Source organism: Anser cygnoides, chromosome 4 (assembly GCF_040182565.1).
Source record: "Anser cygnoides isolate HZ-2024a breed goose chromosome 4, Taihu_goose_T2T_genome, whole genome shotgun sequence".
In the NCBI taxonomy this organism is placed as follows: Eukaryota; Metazoa; Chordata; class Aves; order Anseriformes; family Anatidae; genus Anser; species Anser cygnoides.
Genome location: NC_089876.1, coordinates 38,056,175 through 38,075,000, shown reverse-complemented (window position 1 = coordinate 38,075,000; position 18,826 = coordinate 38,056,175).

Here is an 18,826-nt window from a genome sequence, read left to right as displayed (position 1 = left end):
AAGAACAGGATGAATTATGAGTCAAATGCCTAAGGAGCCCCAGGTCTACTTTTGCAGAGTATTTAGATGCCTAAGAAAGCATTTTTATACATGCATAGCTACCTAGTGGTATCAGCCAGAAACTGGCAGACTCAGGACTCATTTAAAAATTGTGTTTGGTGTATGCTACCTCAAAGGAATCTCTGAAGCGAAATTCACAAGGAAGCAGCAAATGAGATGTATGAGCTTCTAGATGTTTCCATCCTCACTGACCTAGTTAAATAAACATCTGAGTGGCTCTATTGACTGGATCCTAAGACAGGTTAGGTAGGTGAGACTGACTGAGGTCTGTGCACCTGTTGTCACTCACATCAATTGGTGACATTTATGTTCATTTTTACTTTAAAAAATGATATCTAGACTTCTGCATAATGCAGTTAGGAATATATATTCTTTGCTTGAAATAGCAAATACTCATTACTGAAATATAAGGTGTTATGAATATTGTTATTTTCTTTACCTAACATTCTTTTAAGCTAATGAAATATGCTCTCTATGCCCTCTCTGGGTCCACTTCATTTGGATAAAGTTATGGGGGAAAAAAAAACACATGAAGAGCATTGTTAAAAATAGAAAACAACTTTCTGATAACTCCTCTCATAGACTTAAATGCAGATGTATTTAACCTGTTCACAGACACAGTCTACATAAATAGGTACATCTTTCATATATCGCCCTTTGAATTATCAATATTATTATTATTTTTTTGCCAAAAGAGAATTTGTTACATGCAGATGTTTCATTCTAATTCCTGATGTTTAATCAATCCACATTGTCTTTGGAGATATAGTTGTGACTTTTTGCAGAAAATGTAATTGCAATGACTGTTCCAGATTGGATTGAAAAATTAATGACAGGAAAAATGATATATTGGTATTTATTATTATCATTGATATTTCAAGAGTTGGAGAGAGCCAGCAACAGATCTGAAAGCTGTTTGAATAAGTCCCTGGTTGAGCTGGTTCCAGTCTTGAATGACTAACTTCCATCTCTTACCTATTATCTTTGCAGAATATTCACCTTGCTTTTGGCATTGTGTTTATCTGATTGCTTCAGGCAAAATTAGATTACTGACCTCATCACTTGGAGTTTTGTTTTATTCTCAGCAGAAAGCAGTTAGATCAAACTCATACAAAGGATCAGCAATGAAGTTGGTTCTGGGGGAATTTTATTTTTCATTTGCTTTTTATTTTCCTTTTATTTCTTTGGTGAGACAGTTTTTACTAAGATATGAGTGAAAATTGAAAGCTGGGTGAAATAGTGGTGAAACAATGCAGCTGTTACCTAAGAAAGAGAAGAGAAAAAATGTGCAGATATTTCCCTGATGCTACATTAATTTACTGTCAAAACCTTTGTCTTTGAAAGTAACTTATAATACTGAGTATTTATAAGCTCAGTAGGCTTTTGGTTGTGGAGCTGAGACAATCTACATACATATTGTCTGGGAAAAAAAAATTGTATGTACAACATAAAATGATTAATAGAATTGACTGAATTGTTCATATAATGTTTCAATAATTAGAATAAAAGTGTTTCTTTATTCTCTTCTCATGATTACTACTGAGCTACTCACATACAAGAATACCTAAAAATATAGATTATTTGGAAGTATTGCCATGGTAAATCAAATCCCAATTTCCCATTTCTGTAAGTGTCCAGACTGAATGATTCGGAAAGAAGTATGAGGAGTCTCAGGCAACTGTGTGATCACTTTTACCAGCGGACTCTGCTCCCCATACCAATTAGATTCAGATTGTCACAGACCCTGAGACAGTATAACCAATGTTTTACTGGTGGACAACTGCTGACAAATAAAAGGAGGGCAGCAGTACTACCTCAAAATCAGAAAGAAAATGAAACAAAACACAATCTCAACAGTTAATTCTTTTTCTTTTTTTTCACGCCTCTGATCAGGGATGTTGACTGAGTGCTTTCCACATTAAATTACTTATCATATGCCCTGATCAAATGCAAATTCCTCTTCTGTAGTTCATCTAAAGCAAATATGTGTCATCTAAAGCTGAGGTACCTCAGCTGGTACATGTATCCTAAGGCAGCAGAAACAGATAAAAACCTAACTGTCAAGGGTGTAAACTATTTCACTGCAAATCACTTCAACAGAAACATTAAGCTAATGTGCTAATCTCACAAGTTTTATCCTCCGCCCTTTTTCCTGAATTGCCAGCCATCTAACCTTCTCCTGACAACTTCAGCTTTGAGTGTAGCTGGTACAAAAGAAAGTAGCATGGAGACAACCTTTCTACAAGTCTGGAGATGGCACAGAAGCAATTGAAATTTCTTTCATATCAAGGAGTCTTTGAGCTTGACAGAAGTAGCTATGCCAGTAATGCCTCACTAGTCAGCACATAGTCTTTGCATTTTTTTCTAACAAATTACACAGCTTTCTTAACTGTGTTATTCAGAAACATTCAATTAAAGGCTTTCCCAAAGGGTAGGCTAAGTTAGTTTTTGTTGCCTTCAGAATAAGGAGCCATGATCAATGTATTCTGACCATAGATACACATGGTTGAAGAGGTGAGAAAACAAAGCTGCGATGGAAAACCATGGTTGGAGAATTTGCCAAATTATGGCTTGGTACTGGTGCAACATGGCAAGCTGGGAGTGGCAAAAGCTGCTTATAAGGAAGAAACCATCATCCTCTATACTTTCCCTCTGAAGGAATTAATACACAGTGGTTCTTCCACCAGCAGGAGCAAATCTGCCTTTCCCAAGCTATGCCCCTAATGGCAGAAGAGTTCTAGGCATTTTCCATTCCTGGCTTACTACCCCAAGCTACATACTTCGCTCAGATATTTTTAGAACTGGCCCTGATTCAAGGTTCTAATTAACTCAATAGTTTTCTACAGTTTGCATTTAAATAAAGCTGCCCTGGCATATTCAGGTGCTGCTACACAGAATCTACTGAAAGGTCAAAATATTTTATCCCACATAGGTGATGATTAACTTCTTCAGCCCAGTTCACAGAAAATTAAAATTGCATAAAATAGTAACTACCTACAGTTTTGGGGTTTGTTTGATTGTTTGCTTTTATTTTGTTTTTCACAAATATTTGATTTGTCTAATTTTAATTATATGTGCATTTGTGGAAATTGAATTTTAAATCTCAACACACAAAATCCATGGAAACCATAGTTTCTCTGTAAATGCCTACATGCCAAAGAGTTATGCCAAAAGGAATGGAAAAGCTATCTGAGCACAAAATAAAAACAAACCATGAATAACTAGTTCATCTGCTATAAACTACATAATTTAGCCTGGAAAATCAGAAATTAAATTCATATTACAAAATAAAACAGGAATTATATCATGCAACATGAACAGAGTAACATTAATTAGAATAGAACATTAAATTATGTAAGGATACTCCACAATATTCTTATCATTGTGTTAAAAAAGTTACTTAGAGTGGTACCTATAAATTGTGTTTTGAGAATAGGCCCAAGCCTATATTTCACATATTATAATACAAGTTTACTTCATTTTAACTCAGTATAGGAGAAAGTCCAAGTTCAGATACTGACATTAGGACTGAGAAATAAATGTGTCCTTGCTAAGCTTTGGTACATGGTCATATAAGCAGTGTCCAGAAATTTTTGATCACTTAATCAATTGATTCCTGTCGCAAATTCTTGGTGATGTCAGACAGAGAATCAGGCAAAAGACCTTGTTAAAGAAGCCCAAACAACACAGGAGGGATTTGCTGTCAAAATGATAATCTCCGGCTGCCTTTGGACAGGAAGTAGTTTTATATCACAGTATCATGTCCCAGCCCACTGAATAAGGTAAAAATCAATGACTTAATCCCATGGCATCACTCTTTAGTATAATGAAATGGCGTATAATCATGTTAATAAGCCATGAGAAGTAACTGAAGCCTGAGAGAACCATCAGGGCTTAATAACATTAGTAAGTAGGATGCTAATATCTATCTCTTTAGGAAATTCGTCATTTATGATGTTTTATGAGTAAGCCTTGGACAAGTTGGCCAAGGTACTTGCCCCGTCTTTGTCCTTTTCTCAGACTTTTGCAACAATACTGTAAGCCTAGTCTGTGAGGATGATTGGCACAAGAAGGAAGAGGGAATTATTCAGCTGTGATTCCCTGCAAACATCTGCAATGTTGCTGAACACATACAAACAAGTGTATAAGAACCTTCAGAGAGGAGATTTTATGATGGTTCAAACTGTATTATGTCAAGCCTCTTGTGATTTCTTGCTGTCCTTTAAACACAAGCTTTCACCTTTAGCACTGAGACTCTGACTGCAGCCTTGCTTCTTTCTGCTTTATTTAATTTCTTTTTCTTATGATCTTTCATTTCCTCAAGTATTATAAACTGGGGCAATTATTGAATACATTTGAATTAGATTTCAAGTGCTTAATGATTTAAAGTCAGAAACATTTCTTTACTAATTAGCAGTTCTTTTTTCTTCTTCCTTTTTTTTTTTTTTTTTTTTTCCTGAGCAATGCAAGATGGGTAAGAGCACTTTTGCTAAATATCAGAGGAGTTTTTCTGATTCAGGGTAAGGACAAAATCTAGCTTATTATGTATTTGAACAGGAAGTACACAAGAGCAAAAGTCAGCTTTATTTTCAGTTCTCCCCCACTCCCCACTCCCAACATTGTGGATTACTGAAGTGCAACGAATAAATAAATATTATTTCAGTGATGTAAAACTCGTCATTAACACAAAAGATATGTAAAGTGCTAAAAGCGCATACTAGGGGTGCAAGAGACACTGGTGTTAGAGTTCAGTGATTTATGAGTGGCAACTAAAGGACAAGACAGGCCAGAAAAGAGAAGTGATGAGCCATTTATTACAATTACAGTAAGAAAAAGATCAAATGTACAAATACATTCCTGGGTGAGTCCATTGTCTTATTCTTGTAACTGATGCTGTTTTGGTGAATGAGTCTCTTGCCAGGAAAGTTATGCTTGATTTTTTTTTTACTTTTATGTATGTGCATATAAATATTTACTGATGTCCCTGCAGATATGTAACCATGACCAGGGCTATCTAATTTCTTAGGTTTTAGTACCAACTGCATCTGTGAAAGATACAAAGGTACAAAGATGACCATACATTTCACAAGGGGTCAGTTTAAAATCATTGTTTACTTTTGTAGATAGTCTTGTCACACTATGCCTATTCTCTTCAGAGCAGAACTAAGGATGAATTTATTACACCAGTGCATATCTTTATCTTATCTATACGTATGTATGTATAGCTGAAGTGTCAAAGGGAATATTGAATGAAGTTAATACAAATTCTTAAATATTTTACAGTACGTGTTTATGTAGCAGTTTTTCTCTGTTGCCAGCAGAAGTTCACTGTGGTACCAAGTAGCTCATGGTTAAAGTGTTTAAGAGGAAAAAAAAAAAAAAAAAAGGCAAAAGTCTGTAGTATCCTGATACAGGTTTTGGGCAGCTCTTCAGAGCTACAATTCTGTCTTCACAATGAAAGCTTTGGGAGCTCCCCTTTTCAGCTGTGGGACCATGAGATCCTGCAAAGCTAAAAGACAACCCATTAAATGCCTAAATTGTGCCACAAGACAATTACAGAGATTTTGCTCTGCCTGTTTTCTTCAATCAGTTTTCTCACTCATTGATTGATTTGTTGCGATAGACTGAAAATAGGAAGATAAAAATTGGAGATTTTAGCTAGAAATAAGTTACATTTTAAAAGTAAAGTGTGGAGAGGCAAAAGATACCAGAGAGGAAGAGCTTTAACTGACAAATTCTGCTAGTTAAAATTGTTAAGTGTTAGGGGAAAAAAAAAAAAAAACAGTTAATTAGATGGAAAAGGAGGAGTAAAGTTCCAGTTTTAGCCACTTCATTAATTTCCATCAGTCCTCCAAAAGGTTTAGAGATTTACTGCTAAAGTTAGGGAAAGAAAAAAAGATAACTATTAGCAACTTCACATGGACAGTTTTGACCAGGACACAGACTGAGATCTAGCTGCCCTTGGATAACATCATTAATTGTAAAAGTAGGTCAGAAAAAATACTTATACAAAAAATCTACCATAAGGTAGAAATGGCCTCGTGTGAAAATTAATTAGAAATTAAACTTGGATAGCTTTTGAAAATAGTAAGCGTATTTATATGTATATTTTTGCTTTAAGACCTCTGAGAATGTCATCACAAGGACTGATTCTGCTCCTCTTCCTCTGGAACATCAGGAGTAACATTGTGATGGAACAGTAGTATGTGGCTACCCTCAGTAAAGGGAAACTGGACACAGGCTGTACAAATTTCTATTTCTTAATGCCAATTAAATTTAACAGTAGTTGCTGAGCATTGCCTGACACCTTAAATAGTGTCCATTGGTACAATCAGTGTCCAATTCCTATGAAAGGAATACTGACAAAAAAAGTGATAAAAGATATCAATGTTAGGGTAATGTGCGTAAATTTTCTATCCCTTTTCATTATTAGTTTGTAATTTATTATCCATTATTTACACCATCAATGCAGGATTCCCACTGCATAGTGTGCATGTTAAAGTACAATTTAGAAAGGCACAATGCCCTTAAAATCTTATCATTAATTTTCTGCATTTCCTGACTTTTCATCAATTTGATGTTACCTGAACATTAATTGAATTGAGCAAGCATTCAATTCATTAATTACATTATTACATATAGTATCAAGAAAAACACATTTCCAGAATCCAATTTCCTGCAAAGGAGGACATTTGCCAAGCTTGAGGTATGCTAATACTTGTGTTTAAAATATTTGCAAATGATTTTATGACCATTAATAACACAGCACTTCATCCACATGCAGATAACCCTCTGGAAAAAAATGCCATCTGTTCCTTTCAACAACATTTTAATAGTATTTATATATGGCTCTAAGAAGGTTCTTCCATGAGATTAAAATCTTAGATTTGTCAGAAAATGGATTAATTTTTGTTACCATTTTCAGATCTCATTATATTTTTGGCAGAAAGCAAAATGGTTTTGTGTCATTTTCTGTTCCTTTTACAATTTTGTCACTGATAATGCTTTGTAAAGATAAATTTACATCAAGTATTGAGCCTTGTGATAATTCACTCTTATGGCAGGACAGCACTGATTAGAACTGCAAATTCTACAAAATGAGTTGACTTCTCCACATAAATATCACAGGAGGTGGTATAAGTATTGTTTGTTTCTCATGGTAATTTATATGCAATAATAATAAGAAAAAAAATTTAAAAAGGTATGTTAAATAACATGGATGAGAACACATTCACTGATGATTCCTGAGATGACTTCTATTTAGAGAGCAAATATAAGAAAAGGCAACAATGCAGGAAAGCATTATTTATGTCCTTATGCAAGACTGAGCTGTGTAGCATTTAAAAACCTCATAATGCATAATAGGGAATTATTATCCTAATTTTGCAGATAGATAGAAATTTGAACAACAATGTGTCAGACCGACTGAGAAAACAGCTGTTTTTTAACAAAACTGGAGTTCCTCCCCAGTCCCTCACCAGAAGTCACTGATGATTCAAAATGGTGAACTGTCCATAGGAGCACTCCTACAAATTAACACATAAATCAGAGCAAACCAGGCTAGGAAAGACTTCCCTTCAGTGTTCTGCGAATTTAGTACATTTTAGGTGAAATGACCTGATAATATGAAATAATATGATAATGTTAAGTATTTTCAGGGTCAGTGGTCTATTTCTTTTCCCTGTTAATGTAACCTTTGTATATCAGTATATTGTACATTTTTGTCAAAACAAAGGGTCAGTAACTTTTGGCATTGCCATGAGGTGATAATGGTGGATGCTGAGAGATTACATGGACCCAAGGGGAACTTGGACAAGTTCAAACTGAAATGTGACCCTGAAAATCCTAGGCAACAAATGACAGAATTTTGGGATAGTGGGAGGCTTTCATATAAAGTTTAGTGTTGTTGTTTTATGCTTTGAAGTCTTCCACTTTCAGCTGTGTTTTGAGACAAGATACTGGAGAAATGGTTCTGTCTGACCTAAAGCAGCTATTGTTACTTTCTCATGTTCTAGTTTACACACACTTCCTAGTAGTTATCACTACTCAGATCCTCTTATTTTTTCTCTACTTCACACAAATCTGGTCATAGAATAATTTTAAAATTCTGCTTACTCCCATTTCTCACTTCCTTGTAGAAAAAGAAAACAGAGTGAGATTTAAACACACTTAGCACAGATGCTGTCATAACAGAAGCTAAGCCATTTTTCCTTGATTTGAGGTTAAAAAAAAAAAGAAAAAAAAAAGAAAAAGGAGAGCACTGAAAGACTTGCTTCTTTTGAAAGTAAAAATAAGATTGAAAAATACATTTACAACTTACTTCAAGCAACTGATTGCATGTAATAGATGAGAACCCCAAATAACAGGTCAAATTGCTAACCTTCAAAAATCTGTAAATTTACTCTGAAGACAACATATGGTGCTTGAAACACATTATGACTGAAGAAAGCTAATATAAATAGAATTATTTGTGTATAATGCCCTATCAATGAAGTATTTCAAAACCAAAAAAGCAATTGCTTTAGAAGAGTTTTCCGTGCTCTTATTCAGCATGACCTTGTTAAATCCCTGAATATTTCACTGTTGGTACATCTCTAATCCAAATAAGGTATTGCAAGGTGTAGTGTACAGCTATTAATGCAGACACAATAAGATGACAGACAGAAAATGTTTGAAAAATGTTACACCTGGTTTTGAAGTGCCACAACCCATTGCTTTATATACGCCTATAAAATATTAACTTAAAGGTGCATGCTTGAGGGGTAGGTTTTGGCATACTTGAAAAAAATCTGTCTATGACACAAAAAATAGCTACTTATTCCCCCTTATTTCACAGCTGGAATAGCTCCCTTGAAAATTTAGCTTTCATTCCTTGCCAGTCTGGGTAATCATTAATGCAAAGATGTATATCATATAACATTTATATACACATACACACACAAGTACACATACAGAAACAAAAAATCCTAAACTTTGATGATAGGAGTTAGTAGGCTCAACTACATTCTTGTGCATCTTTCTAAAAATAATTTCAGTATATTTATAATAATATTTCTAACTGAAATACTAAATACTGATCTATAAAGTGATATGAAACAATTTACTTGAAACTAATCAAATGCTTGACTTAAAAGAAAATAATAATAATAATAATAACAACAATAATAATAATAACTTGGGAAGATTGCCTAATGAGCAGAATAAAGATGTGGCTAGAAAAATGTAAAGTCAACATTTGCTATGTTTATTTATTTATTTATTTAAACTTTCTACGTTTCTTCTTTCTCTACATAAAAAAGCACCTTGCAGATACACTTTAGATTTCATTAGAAAGAAACTGTGTTGGTAAAACTAATAAACTCTGGACTAAGTCCTAAAACAAAATGAAACAAAAATGAAAAAAATTAAATGAACAAAAATGAAACAAAACAACAACAACAACAACAACAACAAACAAGAGAAAACAGCAACACTCCCTCAAAAAAAAAAAAAAAGGAAAGCAAAAAAGAAAAAAGAAAAAAAACACAACCCCCTAAAAACAAACCTGGACTCAGAGTCCAGTTAATATTAAAAAAAGTGTTTTTTTTTTTTTTATGCTATGTTTCTATGTTTACTTTGCCTAGCAAAAAAAAAAAAAAAAAAATGATCTTTTTACATTGCTGCATGACATGAAGCTGCAACACTTGTAAAGAAAAATAACAACAACAATGTTCATGTATAATTCTATATTATCACTCCATATTATATCCATTCTTAATCTTGATTTGTGAGTGGAAAGCAGAGGAACCAAAAAAGTAATGACCAAAAATTCCCCAAGTCCTGAGAAAACCTGGGAAGCAAAATAAGAGCTCTGCAGTCACCTGTTGTTTTTTTCCAACCAGACAATACCATAGGACAGCCATACAGGCTGCTTTGAGAACTTCTGGCATTGCTTTTTCACTACATTAATGAAGACTGTGGTGTTGCTTTTTTAAAAACAGAAAACCCATAATTAGTAATGAATCCTATTACGCTTAATAATTTCATGTTTCGTACAATATTCCATTGGCCCTTCAAACAACTCAAAGTTATTCACTCAGCATGTAATAAGACTTCTTCATACTAAATTACAACAATATGTTGGTCCCATGTATGCACCAAAAATGGTTCATATTTTCAAAAAAACAATAAGCTTTATCTTAAGAAAGTACAATCCTTCATAACTCTACACTAGGTTGTATACCATCTTGTGCTTAGCTTGATTACCTAGCTTTAAATAATACAAGTATATGAAAACTGGGGCTAAATTCCTTTCATGTTTTACTATTATATGTAATCCAAATAATATGTTCTTATTCCAGCTAAAGGAGAATAGCTACTGCTAGAGGGATTGTTTGCATGATCTCCCATATTCCAGACCTAATCACCTTCTTGATAGTGCCTGGAAAAAAAAAAAAAAAGTAATTGAGTGGAATTGTACATTAACTGTGATGGATCATGTGACTGGTATACAAGTTTGGCAGATATGCTTGTAGAACTTCTCCCTGTATTAAGATGTACACATAATTAGTAAATGGTTAAAGAACTATAGTATGCCTGCAAACAGATCTTGAGATATCGGATGCCTCCATGTATCCATCAAGAAATGCATCATAACTGCAGTTATTAATTTCTGTACTGAGATGTCTATGTGTGGCCATCGTATATACTTTGCATGCATTATCTGTCTGTCTGCCTAACTTTTTTTTTTTTTTTGTAAATCTAAGCATGTAATTATGAATGCTGAATATTTCTATGTTTTGGGGCTTCATACAAGTAAAAGATGCTTGGCATCTTGTGGACTGGGGCTCCATATGTACACATAATTTTCTAGTGTAAAAAAAAAAAAAAATCCATAGAAGGTTGCTAATTAGGTGATTTTTTCCAGCATTTGACAATCCTAATTAAAATACTGTTTAAAACAAGATGATGGTTACTGAATTTTTATGGTTGTCTAATCTTGCTTCCTCCATATTAGTGTTGTACAAGTGTCTCTGTAATCAGACTCATGACAAATTTAACAGTTCAGACTTTCTGCTAAGTGTTTTTTGTCTGTCCCTGCTTTATGTACAGTTGACGCTTTTTTCAGCCTATGCCTTTTTTTTTGGCCATATGGTGTACTATTGGTGCTTTTTTTTTTATTATTTTTTTCATTAGTCTTTCAAAAATCCAGACAAATGCAGTTCTGTGCCTTTCTTTTAGTCTCCTGACCCTTAAACATTGCCTTCTTTAAAAGAAGAATTATGATCTGGTTCCAAGGAATCCAGCTCTTCCTAAAGCAAGACATCCAGGGCATTGATAGCTGTTGTATCACTTGAGTCTTTTACAAGGTTCAGATGGTAAATATTTAACTACACCTCGTTGTTGTCTCTCCTTCTGCCTTTAACAGTATTTCATGGAGTGAAAGTGTCACAGCAGTAAGCTATGACTAGGCTGTATTATCTTCTTTTCCTTTTCAATGTGAAGATAGTGGCTGCAGCTTATTAAAACGTCGTGTTACCAAATCTCGTCGCTTAGCTCTCATAAATTCCCTTCCCTGTAAAGATAACAGTTTTGTTTTAATTGCCTAATACAAATAGTAGTAAAGTTTACTAATAAACATAATTGATTTTCTTGTGTTTGGCAGGAAACTTAAGGCTCTTAACGTACTTTGTGGTATCATGCAATTGGACATTATGTTCTACTTCTCAGTCAAATTAAATGAAAACTCTTTCATGAAGAAAAAAATGCTACACTTCTATACATTAAGGTCTGTTCCTATGGAGAAATCAGGAACAGTGACATGTAGGTGGATCTCAGGAAACTAGGTCTCTGTGCAAAGGTATAGACCAAGCAGACACTCAACAATTGTAAAAGTCAGGAAATAGTCATATAAACCTTAAGCTAAGTGCTCTGGAAATGCACAAAACTATTGTACCCTTAACAATGATTAGCACACTGACAGTAATCCATCATGTTGTTCATCCTTAATTCATATCCTTCCCTGTTGTACTGTTTCTGTTCCTTTCCTTTTCTGTTCACATGAGCAGTAAACCATCTATGAAAACAACGTTGCAAATGAAGCAGCACCCATTGGGGAATAAACAAACCTGGCTTTCTATTGATCTGTATGCTTTAAAAATTCCCTTTGGTACTCTTAAAATTAATCTATTTTGGTTACAGTTTTTCTGATGAAAGAATATAGCATTAAGTTTGTCCTTTGAGAGACTCTCAGAATCTTTTATTTCAGATGATGAAGGACAGCATTTTGCTGTCTACTGCTGGCTCTTTTTGCAGTGATTAACGCCCAACAGCTCCCCAAACAGAATAATTTAGAAGAAGAAGAAAAAAGAAAAAAGATTCCATAGACAAATATTTAGGATAACATGACAAACATAAGGAATACAGTTCGTACAAAGCAAACTAACAAACCAAAAAAAAAAAAAAAAAATGAGGAAGAATAGGAGAGACTTTGTATTTCTTTGGGATTAGACTTAATCTATTAGTTTTTGGACTTTAAATCTAATATGGATCCCATTCAGTGCGATATTTAAGCAGTATCGGAAGTGCTTGAAGTTAGACACATGCAGTCTAACTCTGTGTTGCTCAGTGTTAAGATAATGTAAAAAAAAAAACAAAAAACAGATTGTAGCTTTTTTTTTTTCCTGTTCAATGTTCAGTTTCAAAGGAGTTACCGTCTAGCCCCATCTTCAATCACCAGACACAATTATTACAGTACTCTTTCTCCTAAAAATAAATGATACAGAAGTAATGTGATAACCCGGTGACCAAGGCAATGACAAATGAAATGTTTTTAAGAGTGACCATTCACTATAAATCTCACTTCTAGTGTACGGTTTATATTAGACCTTGTCAGTAAGTAAATCTTGTTATTTCAGAAATCTAATCATTGCCAGAGTCCTTTTGAAGCCTTAGAGAAACTTATTAGCAAAGGATTTATGGCAATTCTGAATTGCTTTCAGAAAGGTACATCATATTTGCAGCTGCGACCCAGTGTGTATAACAGCTGTCCCTACAGTGTCCTTGTACTATATTGGTGTCGTCCTGGCAGCACTTTAAAATCTAAACGCATCTGTTCAACATTTAATTTTTGTACTCAGCTGACTTATCTGCATTACATTTTTGCATAGGAGGTTTCATTCATTTTTTACATAGATGTCAAAAAAAAAAAAAAAAAAGAGTAAACAGCAACAACAACAACAAACCACAGCAACTTTGCTTAAGCCACAAAGCCTTTGTCCACAGCATCAGTATTAGCTGGTCACAAGACCACATACAGACATTTTAGGTAAAACACTTCAGGTAGATTAAAAACAAAAGCAGAGTTCTCTCTGGGTTTATGCAAATCTGATTGAGCAGATCAAATGCTTAGAAACAACTTCATTTAGTACTGGAAAATTGCTATTACTGTTTTACTAGTGCAATGACAACTTATAGCGTATATCTAAGTTGAATGCATCACTAAGTCTGACATGCTAAGTCATTCCCTTCCTCTGTCATGGGCATAATGTGATACTAACAACAGCCAACGCATGTCAGCCTTGCTTTGTTAAAAGCAAATGATCTGCATGAAATACTATAATTTTTTAATTTTATTTTTGAAGTTGGTACCAACTATGAAATTGGGAAAAGATGATTAAAAGCCTGTTGCCTCATCACCTGTTGACTCATAAATCTGAAGACCATTTCCGATTCCAGTTGTAAAGGAAAACATATTTTGTATGAAGTAATTCCACAAGCAAAATGGTGATGCAATGGAATTTGAATTTTGAAAGTGTCTTTTGCATTATTTACAGATTGACAATGCATCTGGAAGCAATGGGGATTTGGGGAACTAGCATTTCCACATGTAGAAAACAGAAAATCTAAAGTCAGCAGATTGGCTGAGGGGCAGCTGAAATACCATAAATTCTTTACTAGCTACACTCTACAATCACATACACTTAAATAAGGTCTTGAAGAATCTGAAATAAAATTCTTGTTATTTTGCTACACAAGCAAAAAGATGTTTCTATAGCAGCATGATGTTGATTTACCAGTATTGCTGTGAAAAAAAGCACCGGTAAATTCTGGATGTGCCAAGGATATCAGGTTCCCAAAAGCTCCTGACATCATCGGCTATGATGACTGTGATCTTTTTCTTTTTTCTTATTATTAAAAATCATAGCAACATATAAGAGCCTTAACTGCAAAATTTCAAAGATCTTGCAAAAACTATCATTTTATGCATTTGCATTTTTCTAAGTATATTAAATGAGATTTTTATGTATAATCTTCATTCCAGACCAAACACAGTTCAACAAAGGAAATCTAGAACTGCTCTCTTTCTTGACAGTTAATACAGGAGTTTTGATCATAAAGCTGATGTTAAGTCTAACTTTTAAAGTTCTTTTTTATTCTTTCTTATTCTATTAACGAATAAAAAAATAAATCAATATATATGATAACTCATAACTACATTGTAAAACTTTGGATTTTATCATAAATTCTTGAGACATTTCGCATCCTAGGAACTGATATTTCAGAATTCGTAAATGAAAAAATAGTATCTTCTATTACACAAAGTGTCATTTCTATTTGACAGTAGAGAATCACAAAATTCATGGGATTTACCAAATCCTGTTTTATGCTTGCATTTCTGGGCAGTTATTTGTCCATGTTAGTTTCCTGGCTCTCTTTTTGAACTAGGTTTTATTTTCTTTAAACAACAAAATATTGCTCATCTCATCTCTTCTGTCATCTGTTTACTGCTGGTCTACCATTCCCAGTTTAAGATCAGAAAGTTATTGACATACAATTTTATTTTTGCAAGAACATGAACTATCGTCCATATTCCAATCTACCCAAGTTACAATTGTTCTATGAATAAAATAGTGCAAGAGAGCAATTAACTTTTTGAACCATAGATCGCAAACTCTTTCAAGTTGTCCTTAAAACAATTTTTATTCATGGACTATTCAACTATTTTTGCATCCAAGAATTGGATTTGGATTTTTTTTTTTTTCAATTACAGACATCTACGTTCTAAAATGTTACACTAAAATTCATACAATACTTGAATATAAATCACAGGGCTAAAGAGACTAAACCAAATATAGACTTTAAAATAGTGGTTTTAGGTTAACAGTAAAAACAATATTTATGTCAGAAGAAAATATAACCTGAAGGCGCAAATCAGCACACTCAGCAGTATATTGTCACTGACTGGTACAGCAGAAGATCAAGATGATATTTCCTGTAGTTCTTGGTGACTTCGTATAATGTTGAAGCCCAGCATGACTTTTATTGTTGAGTCATGAAATCAGTCTCAAAGGACAAAGCTTTTTGTTCTTCCTCTCTTGAGGATATATACCCAAAGAGCTATCCAGTTATTTTATTTTTGCTGGAGGACAATACAGAAAAATTTTCATCTTTTTTCTCACCTTGAAAATGATTTAATTTCTGGCCACTTAAAAGTTTTTGTCAGGGCTTCGTGAATTAGCCTGGTTAACAAAAACAAACAAACAAAAATTCTGTATATATGAAGACAAATAGAAATGCAGAAGTGCAGCTGTTCTGGGGAAAAAAAAAAAAAAAAAAAAAAGAGGCCAGCAGTCCTGCAACTGATGCTGTTGTTGTCTGTTAGATATTTCTCTGAGGAATCCATGTGGAGTGACACCAATGATCTCTCTGGAACATATCACTACTCCTTTCAATTTCTGCAATGATGAACTAGTTCTTAAATGTTCTTTAGGGAATGGAAGACATTAGGAAGGGAAGAGAGTGACACTAATTCTTTCTCAGAACAAAACAACGCAAAAAATGATTCACTTTTTGAAAGAACTAACTCTGCTCTGAACCTTTTGTGCAAAAATTGTTGAAGGCCAAAGTGTTCAATGTCAAAGCAGTAAAATTCCTGACAAGGGACATAACGGTAGTTGTTAATTGCCAAAGGGCTTTGTATAGGCAGCCCTTGCAAAAGATATATACACACTATCCCTGTTACTGTCATGGCATGTACTGTATAAAATTTATTGAACCTTAGTTGTTAGAAGCCGTGTGATCCAGAGCCTGTTATCTGTGTGCAGACAGGAATAAAGCAGGAAGACGTGGTTATGCCTTTAGGCTGATCAGCTGCAAGGAGGTTGGCAGGAGCTGGAGCTACGGAGGGACATCTCCCCTGTGTGCGTACATCACTCTACTCGGTGAGCAGGTTGAGCATGCTGGGTATAATCAGTTCAGGCTGGCTTCTTGGCAAGGAAAGAAAACATCCAACAGACAATCATACACTGAAATAGATGTACTCCATCGATGCGAAACCTGTCATCGTGTATGATCTAGGATTACATTTCCCCAGCTGAAGCGTAGTTATTGCTTAATACTAAAACAAATAGAATTATGGAGTTACTTCAGAATAAAATAGTTCCATAGTGCTTTGATAGCCAAAATTATAAGAGCTGCCATCCCTGTGTGATATGTAGAACAAACTATATGAATTTTCTAAACTTTACAACTATCTCTATTTGTTCTGGGCTCAGGGGGAAAAGAAAATCCAGATGTATCAGTCTTTTTCCCCTCCCTAAATACTGGTGCTTGCACAGCTTAGCTTTCCTCAAAATAAACACCTGTATCAGGGAACTTAAATCTTGGTTTGAACTACAGAAGTAAAACTAAAATCAGTGAGATGTCTGAAGAACTGTTAAAAACTTAGAAAAACCCAAAACCTAATTTACCCAGATCCTATGTATCAAGCAATTTTTTTATGTTAAAAACATATATTAATCATCAGCTGTTGGTAACATCCTTAGCACCATGATATACCAATTACTTTACATCGACTTGTGACTGGAATTATCCTACAATCTCATAATTCACTTTAAAGACTTTAAACTCTTCCTTGCTTAACTTCAACAATACCACTGAGACTGACTTGCCTAACTTGCGCTTTTTACATAGGAAGTAGTCTTGCTGCAAAACAGCTTTCTTAGAAAGTATTGCAGAGCTAATACATTCCACAGTTTCTCATAAGACTGTGAGAAGTTAAACACCCATGTAAGTATTTGCAAGACCAAGGCCCTGCTTTCCAGGTTGAGATTTTTTTGTGTTTTGTCACAAAGACTGAAAGTCAGTTCCCAGGACACAGATGCCTAATGCCATCATAGACAGCCTTGGGTATCCCACCTGGCTTCCCGATCATATTCTGGCAGTACATACATCTTCTTTGAGGTAAATGTCATTATTCTACCACAGATGTCTAAGAGGCCAGGTCATCTCAAATGGTACTAAACATCTAACATTTAGGTAACTCATTCATGCCCACATTACTGTTTTATTGGATGAATGAGTAATATAACAGTGTTACTGTTAAACTCATGGAGAAAAGGGAATGTGGCTTGTACATGGATTAAACTCATGGAGGAAAGGGAATGTGGTTTTTATGTGGATGCTTGTACTAACCGCTACTTTAAGGTCTTGATAATCTAATCAAAATGCAATTAATGTTCTTTATTACCCATTACCATGCTGCTAACACTCACAATCCAAATTAATTTAGAAAAACCTCAATATTATATTTAAAATTATTTAGTAGTTTAGAAGATTTCTTGGATCTACCTCTATTCTCTTGTGTTATGCTCACTTTTGAGGGTGTGCCTCTGAATCCCAAGGTCTGCAGCACCCATCTTCAAGAAACTGGGAACTGGGAGGTGTAGGTATTACATCAATTTTTGCATATCCCATGGGCTTCTCTGTCAGAAGCATGGCATTCACGATGGAGTGTCTTTCTCCTCAGTCTTGGACCTGCCCAGGGCTATTGCACATTTTCTTAAGGCAGTCTGCTCCTTGCATTGTTTCCTCCACTGGTTCCAAGCTACAGTTTTGTGATCCTGGTCCATTCCTTATCAAAGACACACTACAGCTTCCAATGGTCCCCATTATCTGAAAAGGTGTTTTGTTTGTTATGTAAGGATGTAAGGACTGCACAGGTTTCCGAGATCTTCACCACATTTTGTATTCGCAGAGATAAGCTTAAACAAGTTAGGCAATAGCCTTCTGACAGGCAGACAATTGCTATTGCAGCTGAAGACAAGCTAAAATGAACTTAGGCCAAGGTGAGTTTTAGTAAAATCAGAAACAATCATATTTACAGAGCTACAACAGTGACTAGCAGCCAGGTCTTGATCCATTTCCATTTTGTCAAATCTCTTTGTGGCATTTAAAGTTAGCAAACCAGGCTTTTGTTGTTGTAAGAGCACTGGCAGATGGAGAAACAGATGTAAAAATGGTCAAAGGTAGAAACAAATCACAGGTTAAATGAAGAGAGAAGTGCATTGAAGGGATTTTTGACACTTAAAAGGCATAAGAAAGACTCGGGTGCTTATCCAGTTTAGTCCTTGAGTCCTGTGTGTACATGTTAAATATTATAAACAAATGCATATATCTAGGAATTTGCTATAAAACTACTGCATATATTTTTTAAGAAAAAAGAAATAGTTTAATTTCTTCTAAAATTTGAGGACTGCAGACCTTGCTTATGATCCAGTTGCATTTCCCTGAATTAGAAGCCCCTTAAAACTAAAACCATAAAGTGAATAGCAAATTTGTACATAGAGAAAGCAGGTGGGGAACAGAATCAGTTATCTTTGGGAATTAGTTTGTTGTGGATCTGTGGGGCTTTGAAAATAAGTAAATGGGAATAAAGTATTTTGAAGAAGACATTATGATCTGAAGTTGCTTCATATTAGTTTGCCATTAAAGTAGTGATAGTAGA